At 33.8% G+C, this 17135-nt stretch overlaps 1 protein-coding gene across 1 annotated transcript in view; it reads left to right on the top strand.

The window, feature by feature from the left end:
• Positions 1-17135, top strand: part of LOC149569100 (phosphoglucan phosphatase LSF1, chloroplastic) — a 254862-nt gene that overhangs the window by 29535 nt on the left and 208192 nt on the right. The window lies entirely within an intron of this gene.

Here is a 17135-nt window from a genome sequence, read left to right as displayed (position 1 = left end):
AACAATGTGATAGCATGTTAGATTTGCAACAATTTGGGACAGACAACAAGGTTTTGTAGGATGAACAAGATGAGAACACCAAGTATGAAATCACAGAACATGAACTATAGAAGGAATGCAAGCAAAACTGTAAGAAGGAATGAAAATAGAAATGAAAGGCAAAAGGAAAATGTGAAAGAACATGTAGAAAACTTTAATGAAACACCTGCAAGCACACAAGTATGGGTTGAGAAGACAAATGACACATCTGAGAAGAAGTTGAAATCAGTTGTAGTAGCCTATAAACCCTTATCAATTAATGCAATCAATTTATTTAGTAAACATGGGATAATGCACCAAAAATTCAATAAACCTTGAAATGGTGATATAAAGTTTTGCGCACTTAGGGGAAGCATGGAAATAATGTTTAGAAGCTATGGTTAAGAGCGCATAAAATTCTGAGGTCATGTGAGCTTGAGAAAGAAATTCAGTTTACTAGGATATACTTTCGGCTTTTTAGTTTGCGTATTGGCACAATTAATGTAGAACGGATTTGTGGTAAATAAAAGGACTAAAGTCAAAATAATGAATCATCATTTGAGCATTTGGAGCCAAGAGAAATTTGTGGAGGAGATTTGAGAGTGATTTGAAGGAGAATTGAAGTGTTGGAGAAGCAAATTGTTGTTTTCCTAAGGACAGTTGCAAATGTAATAGCATTGCCATAATGTTTTTGGTATGTACTTTCCAAATAGCAGCCATCTCTCTTATATTGGATGAAATAAAGATAGACATGTCTCTTCATGGGATATGTTTATTCATTAATATTTAATTTATATAATAGTTTGTTATTTAACTATACACATATATAAATATCACACATACTTAATATATAATATATATGTAAGTTCAGTTTAGTCTCATGAGTTAATCCAACTAAAGCTACCAAACATTAACACTCCCTCTTAGTTAGGGAGGAGAAACACTTGACCATATATTACCTCAGTGTAATATAAGAATACCTTTGATCAGAAGATATTCAACATTTTGATATCACATTTGATATCATGAGTATTGGCCTCCAGAATATCATATGATATTCACCAAATACTATGTCTAAAAATATTGGGAGTAACGGCTTCCTAAATGTGAACTCATTTGACATTCACCAGGTACTTTTTGAGCAGCGAGCTCCTGACTGTTGAGTTGCAAGATATTCACCAAGTACTATGAGTAATGGCCTTCTGAATGTCAACTCATTTGACATTCACCAAGTATTATGTGTAATGGCCTCCTGAACATCAATTTGCATAACATTCACCATGTACTCAAAATGTTTATAAAGTATGTGCACATGCATTCTCATAATGAGCACCATATAAATATCCATCATGCACAATATAATCTATCACAATCTGCATAGACATCGTAAGATAACCATCATAATAGAAAATTAAGTTATTGTAAGATTGTCACCTTTCAATAACTTATGCAAATACAAGTGATGATCATTTGGAAGTTGTCACTTCCTCATGATGTCAGGGGGTAGGCCTATTAAATCATGCAATCACATGCATGATACCAAAAGTTTACATGAAGTCAAAAGTCCCTCTGATTTTGATATGATCAAGATCTTCAAAGATCAATTGAAACATATCCTTTATACACTCCTTCAAACGAATGGGTCAAATTCCCTCTGAACATTAATATTCTAAGCTCCTTTACCTTTGAAGAAGTGTCAAACTCCCTTTGAGTCTGAAATCAATCTCCCTTTTCCTACAATAACATCCCTAGAGAGAAAGGAAAAGATCAGGGCAAATAACTCTTATAATGCAATATAGAATTATGAGAGAGATTTACTTTATTATAAATATGATACTTAAAATTGTACGCAAAAGAGAATACTTTTCTCATGTAGTTGCAGGATGATGAATCCCCTTAGGATTTGAGATTGATTTTAGTGTAAGAGAGTTCCTCCTCATCAGGACTCTACTTCACATACTTTTATATTCTACTATCTTCTACTCACACGTTCTCATTTTCTCACTTCCTTTTGATTTACTTGTAAGAATAAAGAGGCAACTAATAATCTCGAATATCATCAATAACTAAGAGTCACACAATTTCTTCATCGCTTCGAAGTAGCATTAAACTTAATCAAACCACATAGCCAATTCATTGAAGTCTCAATACCAATTTTAATTTGCTTTCTCATAATAGAAACAACCAACAACCAGCACCTTGTAAATGATAATATGAGTTTCCACAAATCTGATTTTTGACTGTCATATATATCCATCACCTCGAGCCAGCCTTGAAAATCACTACAATAGGTTCGATACACAAAATAGTTACCATATAAATTAAAAATTTCATTTCATTTACCCGACTCTATCTCAAAGTCAATTCCATTCAAACCTAACAAATTATTCTTTAACAATCCACAAATGTTACCATAGCATGAATAGGTTTTTTTCATTATAGTAGCCCACAGAGTAATCTAACATGGAATCGATTCCTATTCCATGTTAGATTCATTCACCAACCACCATATTCATAGAGTGAGGAACCTACATTTTGTTTATTTATATTCTTGTGTCGGCAATAGTATTGACCTTGAGCTCCCTTTGATAATGCTGATCCTTGTCTTTGAATCAGGATTGGCTCCCAATCGCTGAGATCCCACGTTGAATTCAATTCAACTTACACAACAAAACTGATACAAATTGAAACTCGTTCCTTCAATTAAATCACTAAACATGGAGCCTGATTCATAGTCAAAATTAAATGGGAACTATCTTTGTGTTTGTCATGGCCTATCATTATCGTTGACGGGGTCTGATTGTATGTTCTCCTCCATATGGTGCGATTGGACTTTATTGACAAAGATGTGGACTCCAAAGCTTAGTCCGCTCTTTTCCTTTTATTACTTCTGCACACGCCTATAATCTCAACCTCTTTTCAATATTGTTGGACTGTCAAGATCCTTGAATCCTACGATTCCATGTATTACAATTTATCTAGATGTACATAACAAACAACCTGACGTCGAATCTTCAAACATATCCTTCCATTTTTACTTTCAATCACTGTTATTCTTCATTTCCTTACATTCCCAATTTGGCTCTAATACCATGTTTTTATAAGGACTGTTGTACATGTAATAGCATTGCCATAATGTTTTTGGTATGTACTTTCCAAATGGCAGCCATCTCTCTTATATTGGATGAAATATAAGTAGACATGTCCCATTAAGGGACATGTCTAATATTTAACATTTAATTTATATAATAGTTTGTTATTTAACTATACACGTGTATATTTGAATACATACAAATATCACACATTTAATATATATTATATATGTAACTTTAGTTTAGTCTCATGAGTTTATCCGACTGAAGCTACCAAACATTAACATGAATTCAACTTGGTTTACCCGAAAGCCCTAATTCTGCAATTTTAAGGTATTTATTTGCATCGTTAAGGCTAAACTGTGAAGTCATTTGGAATTTTTAAAATGAATGCATCTTTATTGCATGATATTATGGAGAAACCGAGGTATAAGTTCAAAAGAAGTTCAATTGCACATTTGGGAGATGACCTTGCTATGGCATTCTCGCAAATTCTAGACATAGTGGTAGTTTTAGAAGATGTGCAATCATATATCCATTGAAAATTTGAAACCCTAGGAGATTTAGATATTTCCAAGGAATTTGACAGTGTTTACAAACAAGACATGAGCTTTAAGAATGAATTCCACCATTTAGGTCAATTGGGGAATTTCTGTTTCGCCATGAATTTGACAATGAAGAGTGGGCAAGAATAATTCTAATCAGAACCCATGATAACAAATTTTGGTTAGGAGACCAAGTAGTTGAGATAATAAGTGACCTAATTCATGAGGTGACATGCCTAAGCAACAAGGGTAAAATACCTATCAATGAGAAGAATGTGAAGAAATTAGTGCTAGCAAATAGTAAGACAAAGTGGAATGGTAGAGGCATGATGTTGCGCCTAATTGAACATAGTTGATGTCAGATTTATCAATAAAATCTTAGCTTACAAGATGAGTTCCAGCTCTAGAGAAGATGATGTCTCTATAGGCTTCATAAATGCAACTTATAAGATGTGAATTAATAAAGTGGAAGTTAGCCTTTGTGAGTTTTTGAAGCAACAACTTTTTAACAACTTGGAAAGAATCAAGAAGATCAAGTATACAACCTTCCGATTTGGGTCTCTAATTACATACCTATTCTTTCATGTCATGAAGAAATTCCCAAACATGCCATAGCCAGAATGGAAGTTAGATAAGTGCTCAATGGAATTGATAAGCTAGTATTATAGGAAAACTTTTGAAGACTACAGAACTGGTAATATAAACAATTTGATAAGACCATTGCAATCTGACATGAAAAAGAGTAAGGATACCTAGAAGAGTTATAGAAAAGTATAAGGAAACAATATGATTTTTGATGGAAACTGACAAAACATGTATGGAAGCAGTTCACTCAAGAGTGATGTTTATGGATCCCTTAGGTTATGAAGTGATTGAAGATGAAATTGAGGGTTATGCAAAAGAACTACTAAAATATGATATGGATGATAGCAGTGAGATATGGGGTACATCTAAGGAGAGATTAGATGAAGCTCAACAAATGCAAATATCTAAAGCAACTAAGAAGAAACTTGAGTGTTATGAAGAAAATGCTGAAGGACACTGGGATGACTAAGGAAGAATATGGTGAGGCTAAGAAAACAGCAGTTCAAATGAAGGCAGCTGGTTAGAATGACATCTTGCTAGTTTAACCACTGTCAGTTGCACCTAGTAGTCCACCACCAGCAACACCTACCCTGCAACATCTATCAATTAAAAACCATATGTTGTAGAAGCTCAATCAGCTGAGGAAGAGGAAGATGTGACAGTAATCAATGAGATCAGCACTCGTGCAATTTCAAGAAGGTCTATAAGGACCTCACCATCAGTGATACTACCACTTGTCTAATAGGAAAATGAGGAAGAGGAAAAGGAAGAAGTAACTCCAAAGAGATCTAAAAGGATCAAGGAAATGACTAGTGGGTTAGGACCTAAAAAGAAGCCAAAGGTGTTAATGACATATGTTGGGAGGAAGTCTACAGAACAGGAAGAGGAAGAGACTCCACCAAAGAGAATGAGAGGGCAGATTACCCCACAACAAACTCTGCCACAGACACAACCACAACCACAACAAGTAGAGAGCGGTGAAGGAAAAGGAAGATTTGGAAACTAGAAATTGGTAGAATGAATCAAATATGGAAATCTAATACAGCTAAAAAAGTATTATGATCTGTATGACCCATTACAGAAGAGAGAATTGGAGAATGCAGTTACAAGGTATATGATTGATTTCAAGCAACATTTCATACATATTCATGGAAACATACCTGATGAATTATATGAAAGGTTGAAAATAAGGAAGAGAGCTAATGAGCAAGAGAAGAAAATAAGAGAAAATACATTTTAGAAATTATGTACTTTGGACAGTGATAATCAAATTGAAGATATTAAGAAGTTGGAGCCCCTATTGAGAAAGAAAACTAGAGCAGTCCAGGTAATGGGAGGCTTGTATGATGAACTAATCAAGGAAATAGAGGAGGCAATAGTAAAGGTAAAGACAGAATCAACATCTACTCCAGCAGCAGCAGCAGCAGCAGAAGATGAGCCCCCAGATGAGGATGCACTTGATGTGCAAGATGACACCGTGATGATAGGGGGAGCAACAATTACTATAGACACTAGTGAAGATCCCTTTGCTAGTACTACAGAGGACCCCTTTGCAGGACAAAAATATTATGAAGTTGGCAATTTGGTGACAGTCAACATTGATGATTATTCTAGTTCAGAAGAAGAAGAGGATAAGAAGAGAAAATGTTAATCTACAATTTGTGCAGACAAGATACACCTATAGAGTTATCCTTGACACCTACCCCTGTGAGTGCATAGTTGGACTATACAACAAATTGGTCAAACATAGTGGAGAAATCCACATCCAGTACCATTTCTTTGAAGAAGACTGAAAGAAAAGAGAATAAAGTATAAGAAAAGAAGAAAGATGAAGAGCAAAAACAGAGATCAGATGGACACGTAGTCATCATAGGCACCCGAAGTTCAAGCACCCACAGTTGAGGAAAGACAGATAGTAGTTGTGTAAACACTTGCTAAGGCAGAAAATACTACACAAGCTAGTACTTCAAGATCACCCCTTGAAGCACTAATTATAGATTTGCCACAAGATGTTACCAAAATGTTTGATGGTAACATGGATATTCTAAATTATCTTCACTTAATATAATTTATACTTGGAAAAATAATAGAAGAATTTAGGAAGATGAGCAAGAGCGCACTATGCACAATTGAGAAAATGACAGAGAGGATGCAAAATACAATTCAAGTCTAGATAAGTGAACACGATGTAGAGAAGAGAGCAGAAAAGACAATAGAAGAATTTGACAAGTTCTCTACACTAGTGGAAGTTGCAATAATGAAGGTTCAAACTATTCATGATGCTAACTTATTTAGCACTGTCTACAACAATATCACTAGTGACTTATCAGTACTTGATACTTGTATCAAGGATTTAAGAAGATGCTTGCAAGAAGGAAAAGATTTATATGGTAAATGTGCTTTATCATTTGAGTACACCAAAGGCATTGAGAAAGATATTAAGGAAAAGGAGACAAAACTGAAGAGCATTGTGGATGAATTGATAAATGCAAATGCACAAATCACAGATTTGGAGAAAGGATCCGCAATGCTCATGATGAACTAAGGCTACTTGAGTTGCAAAAGGAGAGGACCATAAAGAAGTTTTCATTGTTAAGGGAACACCTAACATTCAAAATTGATCATGTGCAGAGGCAACTTAAGGAATGCACAGATACAAAAGAATCCTTTGCTAGATTTGTTTATTCTGATCTTAATCCAGTAGAGTTAGCATCCTATGGCTTGTGCGCATTGATCAACATATCAGAAGCAGTCAAGGACACTTGGGAGAAACAATTCACTAGCTTGAAGCAGAACTTCGGAGAGTGCATGACACTCATTAACATGCAAGAAGCTTGAAGGAAGGAAGGTAACAAATTTTTGATGTTTATATAAATTTTGACTCAACTTTGCCATTGATGTCAAAGTGGGAGAGTATTGTGGAAAACTGTAGATTGTTAAGTATACTTTATTGTAAGGAGTTATAAGTAGGATAAAGTATAGTAAAGGGGGACTACAGGAAGAGTACAATATGACTTCAAGATGGTATATATGTTGAAGATAATCTATAGTTTCTGAATTTTTTTTACAAGGCCACAATCTTGAAGAATTTTTATAACTTAGCCAATTTTCCCACATGTTGCCATCAATGCCAAAGGGGGAGATTGTTGGCAATTTGGCTAGGAGGATATATAAGAATGATATAGGGTTGTCATTTATGGCAACATATGCCTACTATGAAGAAGGCAAAACATAATACTAAATTTTGGATACTTGGACTTAGAAAAATTGTCTAAGTATTATTTAGGAAATCAAGGAACCATTATACATTTTGCTTTAGCTTAGTTTACTGGAAGCAATTTAGGCTATGCATAGTTGAGGGAAGGAAGTACATGATGTAATGAGCATGTGGTTAAGAGTGTTCAAGAATATTTGATGTACAGACAGAGTTATGGACAGTGTACAGGTCATAATACGCTGAACAGAGCATATGAGAGAGTAAAAGCATTTTGATTAAGGGTGCCTTAACAAAGTAGGGACGACATCCTAGATGTTAACTCTTACTTAGCAAAAAGTTATTTTAAGTTTTGGGAAACATGGAAGGTTTTGAAGTCTGTCTGGTTAATCAATTTGGTATAAAGGAAGACACTTTTTGATTGTAATAAGTGTGGCATATGTTATAATGTTTGAATGCGTACTTTGTATAATCAGTATTGATGCGAACCTGATGATAGTACAATATTGTACGGATATATGATCAGTTTTGGTGAAGAAAGCTACAAAGGACAAATCAAATATTGAAGATATCAGCGCAGTCAGAAAAGTTTTTGTATCTATACTTTTTGTATAAAGAGTGTACTATTGCATGTGCATGTTTGAGTAGTGGGCTCAACTTGGAGCTTTTGTATTGTAATAACAACTCCTAATAGGGTGAGGCTTCTAACAAGGACAAATACACTATATAGATGTAATAGACCCCTAACATGGTCAATATCTTTCACAAGATACTTTTGATTAGTGGATCATTTTGTGGGTGGCATCCCCACTGAGGTTTTCCCTTGGCCAAGGTTTCCCTAGTTATGAAATAATGGTGTTATGAGTTGCATTGTATTATGGTTATGTTTACTTTTCAGTTTGATCATATATGCATGCTTAAAGATTGCTAAAGATATCCATAACTTGGCAAAAGTTTGTGAAACACTGATTCAACCCCCCCTCCCTCAATACTCCCTATTTCTAATAGTTCCTCCTCTTAATAGCTTACTCCATCATATGTGACATTCTCATTTTTTATAAAATTACATTATAACCTACTTAATTACCATGGTATCATTTGCAATTACTCCTTTATTATTATAACGAATTGAACTGATTTAATATTTACCAACATTTTAGCTATTGATGGATTATCCATGCGTTGGATAATATCTTCAAGTTCCTATCCTTCTTTAAAATGATAATATTAATAATAATATTGTATGTTAATCCATGTGTTAATACTACCCAATGATTTGTACAACTGTATTATAATAAGATTATTGATCTTTGATTATTATTTAAGGTTATAAGTTTAGGATTGAATGACTTGATTATTCTTTAGGAAAGAATCCTCACCATTTGCTCCTTGTTAGCTAATGTATCTCCTTTATTTCCTTCTCAATATATATGTTTAACACTAATTTCATCAAATTTATCAACTATCTTTAATGCGTATTCAAGTTTGGAATTTAATATCCAATTACAAGTACTTCTTTTCCTTAATGCATTAGAATAATTTGTGAATCCCCTTCAACGACTAACTTTCTAATGTCCATTTCCAAGCTAAGGTTTATACCTTCGATCAAAGCCTCTAATTCTACTAAATTATTAGAGAGCACCCCTAAGGGCTTGACACGTTTAATGATCCAAGAACCTTTGTCAGAATTGTATAATACATTCTAATCCAACAAGACTTGGATTGCCTCTTGAGGCTCCATCAAAATTAAGTTTTTCCCAACCTACTGGAAGGGGTTCCCATTTGCAATCCACCCTGGCTTATTTATTTTCTTTTGAGTAGATCAAAGGTGGGTTAATAAGCTTAAACCAGTTTTTGTGCTTTTCTGCATCCCACTCAGAGAAAGAACCATCTTCCTTATGAGAATTTCCGAAGTTATTATTTTATACCTCTATAATGCATGCTTCCACTTTAGTGAGAAATGAGGTTAAATCTAGACTTTCGTTAGCAAATATTATTCTATCTCTCCTTCCATGTTTTCCATAGAAGTATGGATGGAGAAATTTTCCATAAATTACTGTAGACCTAGAATTCCCATGTTTGGGCCAACTATTTAGAAAATTCCTAAAGTTGATAGGAAAAGCTGTTAGCCAATTAAGCTTTTGACATAATAGCAAAGGGGCATTGGAACAACAAGTGCTCAACCTTCGTAGATTCATTTTCCTGTAAAGAACATCTTGAAGGCCCCTCAAAGCCCATCTTAGTAAACCTAACAACCATTAAAATTCCCTTTTACAAAGTTGCCCAAAGAAAGATAATTGCCTTGGGAAGACACGTTGCGTTGCAATAGAGATTGAGGCGAATTTCTATCTTTTCCCATTGATGAGAGTTAATTATCATTTCATACCTTCTTTTGAAATTGTATTTTTCGCTCTTTGAGGCACCTCAAATCATGTTATCCCTCCTAGCTTTGTGATTAACTTATCTATTTTCAAGAAATTGGTCATAATTTTTTTTCCCGAGTTGACAGATTTGTTTCTTCAATGGATTTCCACTTCCAACCTCCATGTTGGTCATCATTAATAATTTGTTTGTAGTCGCTTACATGGTTTCCCCATAGATTAATTAGGGTATATTTAATATTAGCTTGTAAGTTAAGGCTATCAGGTGGAGGAAGCCCATCCCATGAATCTTCCCAAAATAGAGCATCTCATCCTTGGCCAATGTCCCAAGTAAGATAATTGGATACAAGGGGACGATAGTGCATCATGAAATTTCAGGTTCTTGATCCTTTAGGCAGGTTTCTAGTTCGAAACAAAGATAAAGGATTTAAGCTATTCAAATATTTGTGAAACAATTTTTTTGCCCATTTGCTTTCATGTTCTTGATACATCCTCCAAATTAGTTTTGTGCCTAGAGCTTCATTTTGCCAGCTCCAGTTCTTTATACCTAGACTTCCATATTCTTTAGGTCTGTATATACTTCCCCATTTGATCAATACTTGTTTCTTCTCTTTAGTGCCTTGCTAGAAGAACTTCCTTAACATGCTATCTAGGTTTCTTTTTACTCCCTTTGAAAGTGGAAGACATGACATTTGGTATGTAGGAATGACAGATAAAACTGCTTTAATCATGGTTGTTCTTCCAGCTTTAGTTAACCATTTCCCTTTCCAACTTTCCATTTTTTGTGTAATTTTTCAGATATAAGATTCCATGTTCTACCTTCTTTGGTACCTTTTCCCAATTGAATGCCAAGATATTTACAGGGAAAAGTTCCTTTTTTGCATCTTATTGTATTACAAATATTTTTTTCTATTTCAGAGGGAGTATTGAGAAAGAAAATATCTGATTTATCAAAATTTACTTTTTGTCCTGATGATTACATGTAAGTTTTAATTATTTGTTTAAAGTTACAGGCCTCTTTCATCTTACTTTCTCCCAGAAGGATGGTGTCATATCCGACTTGTTGATGTGTTATTATAGGGATTTCCTCTGTTAATGTGATTCCTCTAATTTTTCCATTCGACTGTACCCTTTTTATGGCTCTGCCAAATGCTTCGACCATTATGATAAAGAGGAACGAAGAAATTGGGTCTCCTTGCATAATGCCTCTAGAGATGCTAAAGAAACCTTCAGGTGTTCTCCCATAGTTTGGAATAAAAAATCTCCAATCTACATTATTGCAAGCCTTATAAATGTCTAACTTCATTAGCATACACGGTTCCTTGTTGATTTGAGCTTAATGTATTAGTTCTTGGATAATAATTATACCATTAAAGATTGACTTACTTAGAATGAAGCCAGTTTGTTCCTCTGAAATCAGTTTAGGTAAGACTATTTTCATCCTATTTGCTAATGCTTTAGAAAGAATTTTATAGATGGTGTTACATAATGCTATGGGCGTAAATTCCCCTAGTTCCTCATGTTTTGATTTCTTCGGTATTAATGCTAAAAAGGTATTATTAATCTCAGTTAAGAGAGATCCCGATCTAGTTGATTCACTAGCCTTCCATAGATCGTAGCCTAAAATATCCCAACATTTTTGAAAGAAAAAGGCTTGAAAGCCATTCAGACTCGAAGATTGTGTTTGGATTGAGGTTAAAATGGGCTTCTTTGATTTCTTCTAAGGTGAGTTTCTTATTTAGATATTTGTTATCTTTTGTTGTTAATAATTTGGGAATTGTACTTTTCATCCTATTCTGAGTTACTAGTTTAGATGATTTAAGATTTTTATGAGATACTAGTGTAATAATTAACGACGACTTCTGCTGTTCAGCTTGGGTTTTCTGTTTCATCTCCAACATTGTCTTTTGTTTTTCGTAATTCTATTCATATTCCTTGTGTTAAGAGTGGTGTGGTGATTTGTTTTTGTGTTTTTGTCCCCATCTATTAACCATTTTTCACGTGATTTCTGTTTCCAATATATTTCTTTAGCTAGAATGTTTTCCTATTTTGTGAGAAGTTCTTTTTCTCTAATGTATCTATCATTATCCATTCCATCTTCTATAACTTCTTTATTAAGCTTTTTTAGTTCATCTTCATTATCTAGTTTTTCTATTAATATGTCATTACTGGCCATACCTATAACTGTTCTGAGTTTGGTTAAAGATTTTGTCTCACATTTTTTGCTTTGTTTACCACATTTTGGATGATCTATGCCTTCCCTGTTTGGTGCAATGCTTAAATTATCTAGATTGCTACTTGCATTATGCACACTGATTATTATAGATGCATCTTATTTTTTATCCTTATCATCTCTTAACTCTTGCATTATTCTGTTACTTATTCCATAATCTAGAGTTTTATCAACACCATCTTTGGCTATGTAATTCAAATACTCAATTTGGTCCCCATACCCTTTGCCATTGTTAAAGCTTTGTATACTTCTTGATATTGCTTGAACTCCAAACTCCTCACAATATTGGATTGTTTCTGCCACATTCTCCTCCACTCTATCTTTACCCCAGACATTGGATACTTCATCCTGACTAATTGTCCCACAGTTCCTTATGAGAGTCTCTACTTCTATTAGGACATGATTAAGATTTCTCTCCTTAATTCCTTCCACCTCTTGATGATCATTTAGTATGTTGTCATCCTCAAATGGGTTTCTTCCTCCTATTAGAGTTTGCCAGAAATTGTAAAATTTCCTTTTTTCTTTTTCTTGTTAGTTTTGTTTTCCCTTTTTTTGTTATTGTTGCAGGTGTACAACTCTTAGTCTCTCTTCCATCTATGTTTTCCCTAGCTAAAACATCCATATTCATTTTATCCTTGCAATTGTTGGAGTTTGTTTATCTATTTTTATTTGAATCTACCTCTCGAATGTTATTCTGTTCTAAGTCATTATTAGCGTAGGTGTCCTTAATCTGACTCTGTGGTCTTTCTTTGTTAGATCTGCTGTTGCGATTGTGATTATCTGTTCTTAAATCTTTTTTTTTCTTGATTGAGTTCCCTTCTGACTTAGCTATTTAGTTCTCAATTATCTTATCAACATTAGGTGTTTCTTCCTTATACATACTCTTGTCATTAATCAACAGTTGCTCCTTCAAATTTAGGCGAGTCTTATGAGCATCCTACCATAAGATGAACTAGCATTATGTTCTTTAGTAGTTTGTTGTGTACTGATGTTTTCTGTGATATCTTCAGTGTATGGATTCTAGTGCTTACATTTTTTGCATTGTTCCAATCTATTTATATTTTCATCTATTTTTGGAATTTCTTGAAGTTCTTTTTCTAAAACCACCACATCCTTTTCTTGTTCTTCCAAATCAGTTGTAATATCACAATGATTTCTATTATTGCTGTTCTTGTCATATGATTGGTTTTGATCTGATATGCGATATATTTTATCGTCCACTATCACTCCTGGTTCCTAACTAGGTATTTGAATATACTGCACCTTATTATTGATACTCTTATCTTTGATGTTCTCTATATGATGTCATATTTCTTTTGCTATTTCTGCATCTTCCTTAGTTGTGATAGTTAATTGGTTCTTCTCCTGTTCTTCTACTATAGTACTAGTATGTGGTAAGCATATGCCATCCTCCATGATCTCTCCTTCTTCTACATCCACATTTGGAATACATATCATACTAGCTTATTTATGTTTAGGTCTATTAGGCTCTGTGTTTTCATCTTGACTTGTTGATCTAGTCTGCCTTAAGGGTGTCTCTATTCCACTAGGAATGAGATTATGGTTTTCATCCTTTGTTTCTTCATCCTTGTGGCAATCTATTCTATCCTGATTTGTTCTTTCAAAATCTGTTACCTCTGGGCATGCTTTCCGTTTTTCCTGTCTTTTGGTAAGAGATTTTTTTCCCACCTTAATCCAGTTTTGCCTGTCTTTGGTGATTGGAGGATTGAATATTTATTGCAGTTGATCACCCCCCTTGCAAAGTTTTGACTAGTTGTTATAAGGTACACCTTTTTTAGGTTTGATTTCCTATTGACATAACAGGTAATGTCATTCCCATAATCCTTGCTTGAATCTGAATCAAATAATATGATATTCTTGATATACCCATAATATTGTATGGCTTGCAAAGTATATATTAATCTATTCGTGATTATTTTAATGTGATCCAACACCTGGGTATCAACCCTAGTGTTAACTATAATGTTGATTTCATTAGAGACCTTATAATATGGGTCAAAGCCTATGATATCTCCCATCAAATTTCCTATTCGTTTTACTATTTGATTGTGGAATAGTTCAGTTAGAACTTTTTTAATAGCTACCCATGTTGGAAGTACTAATTTATTAACACTTTCTATGTGAAAATTTGGTATCCATTTTATAAATTAGCGCTATATCCTTTATAAAAACATAGCGGTTCATTGATTAACTCATTCCTGATTTCTTTATTTTTACAGTGTAAATAAGCTAAGCAATCAGAAAGAGTAGTGATACTTACCTGGCTAACGAAGGCTACTTGCATCCAATCTATGAATTCTGATTCTTTTGCCCTAGGACCATTCCAAAATGCAAATATACCTTATTCTTTACAATCAAACCATCGATCCTCACTCAAGTAGTTGCTGATGATTAATGTATTGATATTTCCATTTGAGATTGGGGTGCTTGATGGATAATTACCCTTATTGATTGAACCCATTATATATCCACTTTGCAATTTGGGTTGCAGAATTTGTATGTCCGCTCCATTTGGCGAAAATTCCATGCGTTTTACATCATTCCCATGATTACATGTTGTGGAGGAATTTTTACCCGTATTTTGATTGACAACAGATTTCTTAGGGTTTGGAAACATGTCCCTTCTCTTTAATACAGACCCCAAATTTGAACACTACCTAGAATTATAGTGGTGATTGCCATTCTGGTGGGTTAGAGCATATTTGGTCTTTAGAAAAAATAGACCCTTTATCCTGTTTGAGCGCAGACCTGAAGCAGCTTTCTGAAAATTTATGTTGCAGAAAGAATTCTTGAGATTCAATAACTCGAACTAATTATCAACTTTCACCACATATTTTGTTTTCGCATAATGCTTTTCGGTAGAATAGAGAATCAAGGGGAGATTGTTAGATGTCTGCTTGTCGCAGTTCATGAACTGCTTCTTCAGTCTTATGCGAGCCATTTATAAAAACTAGTTTATTCGCAAAGCTTTTTAATTCTGTCAATTCTGAGTTGTTTCTGTATGACCTCTACCAGCATATACAGATTTCGATTCTCTTTAAAGTCTCTTCACAAAATTTCCTGTAACATGAGATTGGTTCATATCTCTTTAAATTCATACATTTTGCTCAGGATCTTTTGAATATATCATTTTATTCTTGTGTATCAGATGGTGGTTGGAACTTGTAATGTGCCGAAGCCTTAAGCATGGAACCCTTTGAAGCAGAGAAAGTTGTTCCTTATTCTTGGAAATCTTTATTACAATTGTCTGCCCTTATTATTTTTAACAGTGATGTTATGCCAGTTGTATTTTAAAAAATTAGGCATGTCATTTATTTACAGATCACCAAAAACCAATTTAATCTGTTTGCTGTCTTCTTCTATGCAACTGCTTCTTTTTCAGTTCTTTTCATTCGCTCTGAGATCGCTCCATTTTAACTATTCATTATAATTTGATCAGCAATATATTTTAATCTGCAATAATGATGTGGGTGTTATTGACACTGTCTTGTCAAATTTATTTTGTCCACAAATCCCTCCCTTTCAGCATTCCTTGTACTTATTATATTTATTTTCTGATGTGGGCCCTTCTTTTTGTTATCCACTCCCTTCTTGTCCTGCTCTAATTCCCATTCCCTTCGCATTCACTGAATATCATACATTTTTTCATTAATATATATTGATTATTGATCATATTAATATTAATATTAATTATGTGTTGATGAGTAATATTTGATTATTCTATGTATATTGATTAATAATTGATTATTATTTATTAATTACATTTACATGTTACTATCATTTGCTTAATTATCATAATTTTTGACAATGGTATTAATTGTATATTGATTGATATTAAATTATTAATGGTACATGTTTAAGATGACATTTGTATCAATTATATTTATGCATTAGAATATATTTGTACATACATTAATCAGGGTTTGTGACATTTTTAGTGATTTATACATTTAAGGTTGTAGTGTGTGTGTGTGTGTGTGTGTATACATATATACATATGTACATACATACATACATATACACATACATATTTTGTTTGCATTTTGAATGATTTAAATGTGTGAACATATATGTCTATATTTGTAATATTGTATACATGCAAAATTTGAAGTGTCTTCCTAAACTGTAAACTAGATATGGCATTAGACAGTATGGTACTGAATCTGGACGATTACGATAAGTCCCAAATAAAGCCTTACATATGGTACACGGATATGCTTGGATCCAGTGCACTTCCCTTATCCAAGAGTATCTTTTCCAAGAGTTTTACATCCATATCTGTGCACATGTATCTAGGTAGGGGATTGGAAGTACCTAGTTTTAATTTAGTTCAAAGGTTAGAACTAATACAAAGATGTTCTAGAAGCTCCTTATTAGGAGTTAGGAATCTTAAACCATTCACTCTTTAGCTCTCTATGAAGTATTTGAGCTACTTGATCTGTATGGTACTATGGACATTAATTTAATTTCATTTAATCTTTGGACTTTGCATGTCAAGAAAAATTATTTGTGTTTCACATTTTCCTACACATAGTTTTATTGTTAGTGCTGATCCCATCAGTAGCTTTTCATGTTTGCACTTCCGCATAAATCAATTCTTTCAGTACTTGTAGGGTTGATTTAGCCTAGTAGATAGAGGACACGTTTGTAGGCTATGAATTTCTGTTAGTCTTTATATCTCAAAATTTAGTTGTCTATTTCTCTATATTATCATAGGGAAAGAGCAATCCAGAGAGGCCTGGGAAGGACAGCATTGAAAAATAGTGGCTGGGAAGGATAGCATGGAACAATTTAAAATGATTTAAGTGTGGTCTGTACTTGCCTTGCTGAAAGAAAATGGTGTAGTTCAGAACACCTATTTTTTAATTAAATGTTTTTTTCAGAAAGATATAGTTGTTGAACACTCTTTTCATAAATTGATGAATATTATACAAACTCCCAGGTCTTAGGACTGCACAAGTATGTGCACCAAAGGAAAAATTATGTGTACCATAGCCACATATAGCTTCATATACCAACTATAGTTTGTGTGTATGTTTAGGATCC

The sequence above is a fragment of the Cupressus sempervirens genome, chromosome 3 (genome assembly GCF_028749045.1).
Source record: "Cupressus sempervirens isolate cs-2001-9-10 chromosome 3, ASM2874904v1, whole genome shotgun sequence".
Taxonomy (NCBI): Eukaryota; Viridiplantae; Streptophyta; class Pinopsida; order Cupressales; family Cupressaceae; genus Cupressus; species Cupressus sempervirens.
The sequence above is the reverse complement of the archived record's forward strand: the minus strand, read 5'-3'. Positions and strand labels throughout refer to the sequence as shown.